Source organism: Poecilia reticulata, chromosome 8, assembly GCF_904066995.2.
Source record: "Poecilia reticulata chromosome 8, P_reticulata-male-v2, whole genome shotgun sequence".
NCBI classification, from domain to species: domain Eukaryota; kingdom Metazoa; phylum Chordata; class Actinopteri; order Cyprinodontiformes; family Poeciliidae; genus Poecilia; species Poecilia reticulata.
This window is the reverse complement of record NC_088837.1, coordinates 3,720,943-3,732,067: the sequence shown is the minus strand read 5'-3', so window position 1 is coordinate 3,732,067 and position 11,125 is coordinate 3,720,943.

The window sequence follows — 11,125 nt, the reverse complement described above, 5'->3', positions numbered from 1 at the left end:
CACGCATTGTTGTGTTTTTGTCCCCACACGTGGCCACGCGAGAGAACCCGGGATCAAAAGGAAGAATCAGAGCCAGAGTTTTGCTAAATTTACCAGTAATATAAAAATTCTTCCTTAACACTATTATGGAGGAATTCAAAGGTGCTAAACTCATGAATTAAGAGACGATACACAAAACTCCATTCTCTCCGGCTCACTGGCAACCAGGAAGACATTTAATGCACATCTGTGGCATCACACATTACATTTTCATCATCTCATTTTCATCGTCTCAGTATCCAAAATGTCTTGTCTTCTGCTTCTGGCTTCGAGCATTTATACCGTTTCAGTCTGCTATTGTGTATTGGAAACTGTTTGACCAATGGCGTTCTGAATCTTGCTTCTGGCTCTGTTTTACATTGAGTGCGTGTTGGAAGTTCCGAGAATTCTGGGTTTGACCTCGTGGAAGTTAAATCTGCTCCTTCAGAGACAATAGTCAATTTGTTAGTTCTTATCTGTCCAAACAGACGTCCTTTCCATGGTCTGTTTTCGTTCCATTTGCGTGCAATGCACAATGGAAGGACAAGAGACGCACCAAAATCTTCTGCAATAACAACTCAATTAATAATATTTCGGCTCCGACATAATGAAAAGACAGTAGAACATATCTTAATATGAATTAACATAACTTTTAACTATTAATATAATTATATTTTTCTACACTATATGGATACAATAATAAAGCGATGAATAGTAAGTTTTTTTGATGAACTCGGAGTGATGATAAAACATTGGAAATTAAAATATTCCACTGATCAGGTTATATTAGGAGGTGATTTCAATGTGGCTCCAGATGGATCGATTGATCGTCTCCCCTGCTGCCCTCAGGGGGGCAGCATCATATCTACAATGATATTTTTGTAAATTTAATCTCTAATACAAATTTGACAGACTGCTGGAGAATTAGAAATCCCACTACTAGACAATACTCCTGGTTCAACCCTTCTGGATAACAGCCAAGCAGTTATTTGATTTAGTATTTAGTTAGAACAATTCAATTTGTTTATGGCTAAATATGTGCTCAAACTATTTTATTTTTTTATTTCATACATTTCTGTCATGATAATACCCCTTTAAGAATGTCGCAATGCATGATGGGAGTTAGAAAGCTCATGACCTGTGATTATGGCAGAGAAAGAGAAAACTATACACGCTGTATGCTCGAACCGTGGATTTTGTTTAATAAAGTTGCACAAAAGATAATTTGAGTTTCTTTTAAGTTCCTTTTAAGGGTGCAACATAAATTTTGGTGTTTCCGCCCGGTTCAGCAAATGTTTTCTGTGATGAGAAGTAATTTTTTTTTGTATGAAGAGGAACAAAGTCGCGACGGAGCAACACGAGCGTGCTAGTTGCTAAGCTAAGTGGCTATGCAGCTAGCCAGACGACATCTACTGTAAAAGAAAAACAATCGATAAAGAAACGGACATGAACATTTCCAAGCGGTGAATCAACCAAAGACAAAGTGTCATGGACAGTGAGTAGGAATCTCTATTTGTCGATATTGAGAAGAAGCTGGTTACTCTGTCACTGGACGAGCTAAATGCCTTAAGCGAAGTGCTAGGCCTGCAGCTGAGTGAAGAGGTAAAGTCGTCATGTCGGTTGATAAGAAGAAAAATGCTGATTCACTTGGAAAGTGAAGATGTCACTTCTTTAGAGGACAGTGGATTATCAATGTTGTTGACCACGAATGATTTAATAGATGACATGACTAAGAAAGCTGATATGAGTATTTTGTCAGGTGCTGAGTCAGAGCGCGCTGCTGCTGAGCAACAAATGGTCGTTGAGCAACCTCTGCTGGTACAAATCAGATCAGCGAGTTCTGAAAGAGAGTTATCACAAGTCAAAGACCAAGTAAACTAGCATCCAATATACAGAAAGGATTTTCGGATTATTGGACCAATTGGTGATGTGGGACTAAAGGATAAACTGCACTTCACTAGTCTTGAAAGACAAATGAAACGAGGACTGAAAAAAGGATACGATGAGGGAGAGATCGTTGAAGCAGTGATCCAAGCCATTGCACCTGATGTGAAATTAAAAAGTTATCTCGAGAGTAGGTCAGAATTATCCTTGAACTCTCTCAGGCAAGTGCTTAGGACACACTTCATAGAGAAAGATGTAACAGAACTCTATCACGCCTTAACACGTGCAGTACAAGATCCCAAAGAAACTCCTGTTCAGTTTCTTATACGCACAATGGACCTTAGACAAAAAGTATTGACTGCTTCTGATAGAGCCAAAGCTGGACTAAAATACAATCCTGAGCTTGTGCAGACACAGTTTTTGCAAACTATTCTGACTGGATTACAAGATGATGCTGTTAGAGTGGACATTAGACCTTACTTGCAGGACGCAACTGTGAGTGATGAAGTGCTTCTTGAGAAAATGAGTGCAGCCTATAGTGTTGAACTTGAAAGAAGGAATAAACTGTCAACCAGGCAAAAGAGCATCAAAGTGGCTTCAGTACAGGAAGAGGATAAGTGCAAAAATGAAAATGTTGGAAGCTCAAAGAAAAACAAAAGCCAGATAGAAAAGTCAAACCCCATCGTGGAAAAACTGGAAGCTAATAACAAAGTTATTTGTGAGGCTATCCAAAATCTTTCAACCCAAGTCGCTAACTTGGCTCAGGCAAAAGTGAAAACTGAAGACAACAACATAAAAACTAAGCCATACTATACAAGTGCTACCAGAAAGAGTCCGAGAAAATGTCGTCAATGTGAACAATCAAACCCTGAAGGAAAATGTACACACTGTTTTAAATGTGGAAGTAGTGAACATTGGGCTATTGGTTGTCGGAAAAAGAAAGACTCAACAGTTAATGTCAACAAAATTGAAGTACATACTGCAAATTTTATTGACAGTGTTCCACAGAAAGTCAAAAAAACAGGAAAAGACAGCGAAACTAATAGGACGCAAGAACCTTGTCCAGTGCAACATTGGAGGTGTTCCAGTCACAGCTCTTTGGGACACGGGATCACAAGTTTCAATTGTGGACCTAGACTGGAAAAAGGAATATCTACCAGATGCCGAGATTCGATCAGTGAAAGAGCTTCTTGAGGACGGTATGTTGGATCTTTCTGCAGCAAATGGGACTGAGATACCTTATGAGGGTTGGGTAGGAGTTGAGTTTAGTCTTACAGAGAACAGAGACAGTGAACTGTTAGTACCATTTCTTGTAAGCTCTCAGCCAATCACCAAGCCAGTAGTGGGTTTAAATGTCATAGAAGTTCTTGCAAAGTCCAACATGTCATCAGATAGAACTCTTCCCAACAAGTTTTTGCACAGTCTTGGGTCAGCGTTAGACGTAGGACACAAAAAGGCAAAAGCGGTGTTCTCTGTGTTAAGTAAAGACAAATCTTCGTCAGAGAATCAAACAGTAAGGCTAGCGAGACAAGATGTTATTATCCCAAAACATCAAATGTTCAAAGTAATCTGTGGAAACTTCAAGAAAAATGTGCTGAGGGGACAATATGCAGTTTTGGAACCAAATGAAAGCACACAATGGCCAGAAGGATTACAAATACAACAGCAACTAATACACATACCAACTGATGAGAGAGCTATGATTTTAGTTGTAGTCGAAAATAACACAGACAACAATATCAGACTACAAAACAGGACAATAATTGGTTCATTATCCACAGTGGACAACATACAAGATGTAAAAGAAGTCACAAAGAAGTCACAAAGTGAAAGTGGACATGCACAATCCAAAGATGTGAAAGTGACACCAGAAAACGAAGGAAAAACTGACAAACAAACATGGGATCCACCAGTTGATGTTTCACATTTAACAGCAGAACAAGACAAAGTGAGAAAAATGCTACGAGAGGAAAGTGATGTTTTTGCACAAAATGAGTGGGATACAGGATGCATACCTGATCGGCAGATGAAAATACATCTCAAAGACAGCATTCCAGTGACAAAAACATACAATTCAATCCCTCGTCATTTGTATCAGGAAGTGAAAAAGCACATTCAAGATCTACTCGGTAGGGGGTGGATACAGGAGTCAACTTCTTCTTACTCATCACCAATAGTAATTGTGAGAAAAAAAGACTCTACCATCCGACTTTGTGTGGATTATAGACAATTAAACGAAAAGACACACCCCGACAGACATCCCATTCCAAGAATTCAGGAAATTTTGGAAAATCTTGGCGGAAATTCCTGGTTTACTGTGCTAGACCAAGGAAAAGCCTACCATCAAGGCTTTGTTAGTCCAGAAAGCCGAGCATGCACTGCCTTCATCTCGCCATGGGGACTTTATGAATGGCTGAGGATACCCTTTGGACTAACAAATGCCCCAGCTGCCTTTCAGAGGTATATGGAAGGTTGTCTAGGAGATTTCAGAGACGAGATATGTGTGCCCTATCTCGATGATGTTTTAGTTTTTAGCAAAGATTTTGACCAACATGTGGAAAATGTGAGAAAAGTTTTACAAAGACAAAAAGAATGTGGAATCAAACTCAGAGCAAAGAAATGTGATTTCTTTAAGAGGGAAGTGTGTTACGTTGGCCGTGTTATTTCAAAAGATGGATACCGGATGAATCCAAAAGAAGTAGAAGCTGTGCAAGCTTTGAAAAAGTCAAATCCTAAAACAGTCAGAGAAGTAAGATCCCTTGTAGGCTTTCTAGGCTACTACCGATCATTCATAGCCGACTTCTCAAGAATAGCAAAACTGCTTTATGATCTGTTGTCACATCCAAAGACAAAGAACAAATCCTCAAAGAAAAGTTCTTCACAGTTGCCACCATCTCAGTCTGTGGAATGGACAACATTACAGCAGGAGGCACTTGAAAGGCTTGTAGACGCTCTATCAGATCCACCAATAATGGCCTACCCAGACCTTGAGACACCATTTGTGTTACAGGTGGACGCCTCAGAGGAAGGTCTCGGGGCTGTCCTGTATCAAAGGCAGGAGGGAGTAAGGGAGTAATAGGTTATGGTTCACGTACACTCACTCCAACTGAGAAAAACTACAAACTTCACTCAGGGAAGCTTGAATTTTTAGCTCTGAAGTGGGCTGTCACCGAGCGATTTTGAGATTACCTCTTCCATGCCCCACACTTTACAGTGTACAGTGATAACAATCCCTTGACATACGTGATGAAAAGTTCTAAACTGAATGTGGTAGGACATCGCTGGGTCTCAGAATTAGCTGATTTCCGTTTTACTCTGAAGTACAGGCCTGGTAAAGCCAACCGAGATGCTGATTTTCTATCTCACAAACCTGCGGAAATGGACAAAATAATGTCAGCATGTACAGAGAAATGTAAAGCTGATGACATAACAGCACTACAGCAAGGACTCAAAGCGGACCACAGTGGTGATACTGACTGGATTTCAGCCGTTACATGCAATGTGGATGTATTGTCACAACTAACTCTTCCATGTACAACTCCAGCTGAGCCAATAGCAGTGAAGGACATTCAAACCGCTCAACAAGAAGATCGAGTGACACAACGAGTAATCACATTAAAGCAGAAAAATGAGAGACTTAAATACAGGGATAAAGTGAAAGAACCAACTGAAGTAAAACGACTTCTGAGAGAATGGCCTCATCTTTACCTGGACAAAGATGGAGTTTTACGACGAAAGACAAAAACTAGAAATCAACTTGTAGTTCCTGCTAAGCTCAAGGCATTGATTTATCAGCAACTCCATGAAGAAATGGGTCATTTAGGAGCGGACAGAATGATTTCATTGGCTAGAGACAGGTTCTTTTGGCCAAAAATGCGAGAAGAGATCGAACATTATGTTACAAGAGTCTGCCGCTGCTTGAAACGAAACCCAACCGAAAAACTAAAACCCCACTACAAACTATTACAACCTCTGCACCTTTTGAACTGATCTCGATTGATTATCTGCATCTAGAGAGAAGCAAAGGTGGAGTAGAGTATATTCTTGTAATAGTAGATCATTTTACTAAGTTTGCACAGGCTTATGCAACATCTAACAAGTCTGGAAAGAGCTGCACGTAAAATCTTTGATGACTTTATTCTGCGATTCGGATACCCTGCTCGAATTCATCATGATCAGGGAAGGGAATTCGAGAATGAGTTGTTCAGAAAGTTGCAGAGTTACAGTGGGATACAACATTCAAGGACAACACCTTACCATCCCCAGTCTAACCCAGCTGAACGTTTTAACAGAACTTTATTAAGCATGCTCAGAACACTGGAAGAGACACAGAAACCTAACTGGAAAGACTATTTGAACAAAGTAGTACATGCATACAACTCAACAGTGCATGAATCAACAGGCTTTTCACCTTTTTTTCTGTTATTTGGAAGAGAGCCAATCCTACCTATTGACCTATTGTTTCCAAAAGAGCAAAAGCCGTCACAGTCTCATCAAGACTATGCAGACAAATGGCAAAGGTCAATGCAGGAAGCTTACAGCATTGCACAAGAAAACATGAGAAAAGCAAGTAAAAGAGGACAAAAGTATTACAACAGAAAAGCCTGGAGTTCAGAACTTCAACCTGGAGACCATGTTCTTGTCCAAAATCTATCTGAAAGAGGAGGACCTGGAAAAATACGTGCTTACTGGGAAAAAAATACATATGTTGTAAAAGAAAGAAGAGGGCACGACAGTCCAGTTTATGTGGTGACACCATTAGATGGTGAAGGGAGGGAAAGAATCCTTCATAGGAATGTCTTACTACCCTGTCCTTATCTTATTGATGGACAAGACACAAAAAACCCAAAAGAAAAACACAACCAAAAGAGACAAGTATACAAACAAACATGCCAAGCCAAAGACCAAGCTCATGAGGACTCAGTTGTAGTGAGGATGAGTATTCTGTGTGGATTGCCCATCAAAGCCAGACTACCAGCCTCAATCCACATGCTCCAGTCTTTCAGTCCAGATCAAGTCAGCCTGTAGAAGAAACACAAACTAAGAGACTTGTACAAAGACAAAATCAGTTTCAGGATGAGAATGATTCTGCTGACGTCAGTAATCAAGTGGACAAGAGACATGAGGAAGAAGACATGCAGAACCAAGACACAAGTCAGAATCTGGACATGGATCCTGAGGATCAAGCATTTGAACTTGAAATGACTGAGGAAGACATCAACGCTTCTTCGGAGGATGATCACGAGGGGGAGCAGGAGCGACGTTCCTCAAGAACACGTCAACCAAAATCCATCTTTACATATGATGAGTTAGGGAAACCTAGTTTCATATCTTGGAAGAAATAGGAATAGTATTTTGATATTTTAGTTCCAGTTATAGCTAAGGTTAATTAAAAATGTTTTATTATCCATCTGGTACAAAATATTCAGTTACAAGTAAGAGTCATTTTGCAAAAATGTATTTCTAGTGACTAAAGCTACACTTAAAAGTTATTGATGCATTTAGAGAAGGAAGTGAGTGTTTTATAAGATAACACAAAAGTACTCTGTAAGAGGTTGTACTACATTCAAAGCATGTTTAATGTGGATACATTTAATAAGGTGGAATGGTAGATTTAGCCATATGTGACTTAACGGACGTGGGAGGCCTACCAATGTACCGATTATTTAAGTTAATACACTGAAACAGAAATATAAGTAAATGTACTTATGCTGTATACATGCATTTGTAGTCATTTGATGTGTAGTATTGGTTATTGTTTTTGAAAAGCACCGTGTAACTAAATGGTACCTGGATGAGTTCAATGTTATAAGTTAGTAGTAAGGATACATAATTTAAGTTTAAAAGTGTAAAATGTTTGGGAAACATTTTATTATTTTAGTAGGGGAGGGTGTAGCGCCCTGAAAAGATGTTACGAACGTGATATTGTTTAATAGGTATATTGATCATATTGGCCAAGCAGTTATTTGATTTAGTATTTAGTTAGAACAATTCAATTTGTTTATGGCTAAATATGTGCTCAAACTATTTTATTTTTTTTATTTCATACATTTCTGTCATGATAATACCCCTTTAAGAATGTCGCAATGCATGATGGGAGTTAGACAGTTCATGACCTGTGATTATGGCAGAGAAAGAGAAAACTACACATGCTGTATGCTCGAACCGTGGATTTTGTTTAATAAAGTTGCACAAAAGATAATTTGAGTTTCTTTTAAGTTCCTTTTAAGGGTGCAACAAATGCTCTAGGCTAGATTATTGGTTAATCCTTCATAATATGGTAAACTGTGAAACGTCAGCGGCCCCTCTAACAGATCATTGTTCGGTTACCTTGTTTCTCTCTCTAAATAAATCTAAACCACCCTCAATCTTAGCTTGGAAGTTTAATAGTAATCTACTGAATAATAAAACTTTTTGTTCAGAAATCCTGAACCTCATTAAGGATATTTCAGTAATGAATATGTCTCCCTTAAATAAGTGGGAGTGGTTTAAATTTAATGTTCGGTCGGCAGCAATAAGTAAACTTGTTTCTAAGCTGAGGAGACAGAAACAATCCCAACTTATTGGCAATATTAACTCTTTATGTTCAAAATCTGTTTTATCTTCTGAAGAGCTGAGTGAGCTTGATGTGTTCAAATCCCAATGAGATGATCTTTTTCTAGATAAAGCAAGATGGGCTTTCATTCGCTCCAGGGCTCGGTGGATTGAGGACGGTGAGAAAAATTCTTCATATTTTTTCAATCTTGAGAAACAAAGACAATCCAAAAAGAAGATTGGAAAGCTAATTATTAACGGCAGCATCACTGAAGACCCTGATTTAATAAGTGTAACAATTAAAAAATTTTATAGTGATCTTTATTGCTCTAAATATTCTGAATCCAATTGCCAGTCTTTTTTTGATGAAATTCAGGAATGTGTTGAAAAAATTGATATTGATTTTAAAAACCTCATGGATGACGACTTAAATATTGAAGAGCTTGACGTAGCAATACAACAAATGGCAAAGGGTAAATCTCCAGGTCTAGATGGGTTAACCACTGAATTTTATACCTTCTTTTGGAAAGATTTACGTAAACTTTTATTTGAAGCCTTGTTGGAATGCATTTCAAACAATAATCTCTCTCCCACCATGAAACGAGGTTTGATTACTCTAATCCCCAAAGCCAATAAAGATCCTCTATTACTTGAAAAATGGAGACCCATCACTCTTTTATGTACCGACTACAAAATTCTAACTCTTGTTTATGCCAATCGCTTAAATAGTGGATTAGGAACGTTTATTAACGAATGCCAGTCAGCGTTTATAAAAGGAAGAAATATCCATCATCATACTAGACTGATTTTTGATATGATTATCGTAATTTTATTGATAGGGACAGTTTGATTCTATTCCTGGATTTCTTTAAAGCGTTTGACTCACTGGAACACGGCTTCATTATAAAAACATTGAAATATTTTGGCTTTGGAGAGAAATTTTGTAATATAATCAGATTATTTTATAGTGATATAAGTAGCTCAGTTTCCCTGGGAACAAGTATGACCCCAAGTTTCTCTATGTCTAGAGGAATCAGGCAGGGCTGCCCAATTTCACCTAAATTGTTTATATTAACAACTCAAATGCTTACCCTTCTAATTATGAAAAATTCAAATTTGCATGGTATTAAATTTCTTGATAAGGAATTCAAAATAAGTCAATTTGCTGACGACAACAATTTTTCTAAGGGATAAAACTATGGTAAACATCGCGCTAAAATCCATTTTTATGTTTTCTGGAGCGTCTGGTTTGTCTCTCATTATTAATTAAAGTGTGAACTTCTGCCGATCCATTCCTGCTCTGATGCGTCTGTTGCCTCCATCACAGTTAAGTCTGAGGTTCAATATCTGGGATTATTGATCTCAAATAATAATACTAGAAGAGAAGAGGAAAACATTGATAGTTGCTTGGCTATGAAGAAATCCCTGAGCCGTTGGTTAACTAGAGATCTAACTATTTTTGGACGAACTCTTTTAGCCAAAGCTGAGGGTGTATCCAAATTAATTTATCCTTGCCATTCTGCTTTTATCTCTGACAAAAATATTAGGAAAACTAACTCAATAATCTTTCAGTTTATCTGGAGGAACAAAACTCATTATTTACGACGATCTCATCTTATTAAAGATTATGACAAGGGTGGAATTAGAGCCTTAGATTTTGAGGCTCTGATTGGTTCATTTAGAATAAATTGGCTAAAGGCTTATCTGTCCCATTCCAACTCAATGTGGTTTCATATTCCTAAATCTATATTCAAAAGCCTCGGGGGCTTAGATTTCCTGCTAAAATGTGATTTTGATTTAACCAAGATTCCTATTTTACTGTCTAATTTTCATAAACAAGTTCTGCATTTCTGGAAAATGGTTTTCACCCACAATTTTACCCCACATGGATCCATAGTGTGGAACAACAGATCAATACTAATAAATAGAAAATCTATTTTTATAGCTGACTGGTATGAAAAAGGTATTTTATTTGTAACTGACTTAATGGGTAGTGATGGTTTGTTGTTAAATCATAGAGATTTTATTAATAAATTTAATTTGAACTGTTCTTGTAATGAATATCTTAAAGTATGCAAGGCTATTCCTGTGGCTCTGATCCATCTCATCCAAAACACCTTAAGATATTCAAAGGTTGTTGCATCCTTACCCAAATTGAAAGTTGGTGAATATATTGTGACTGATAGAAAGTGCAGTAATGCTTTACTTGTGACTGCCTTCAAATCTAAATTTTTTAATGATTACAACAACTATATCTTGGTAACACCCAATTCGTCTATAATTGAGAAGGCTTTCTCCAGGTTTGTTAAATGGCCAGTTTCACCTAAAGTTAAAGAGACTCACTTCAAAATCTCTCATAATATTTACCCAGTGGCAGAATTTTTGCATAAAAGATTTAAATTTGATTTAACATGTTGTACCTTTTGTGATTGTCCAGAAGAATCACTTAATCATCTATTTTTTTCTTGTCCCTTTTCTTCTAAACTATGGGGTGATATTAAAAGGTGGCTGTCCCTTAAAATTGAAGACATTCCTGAGATTAACATCAGCCATGTTTTATGCTATGTTGATGGTCTTGTTAGTAAAATATCTGATATGGTCAATATTGTATTTTTGCTTGTTAAATATCATATACACTGCTGTAAATGGAGAGGTTCTACCCCTTGTTTTGTTTTTTTTCTCAATCAAT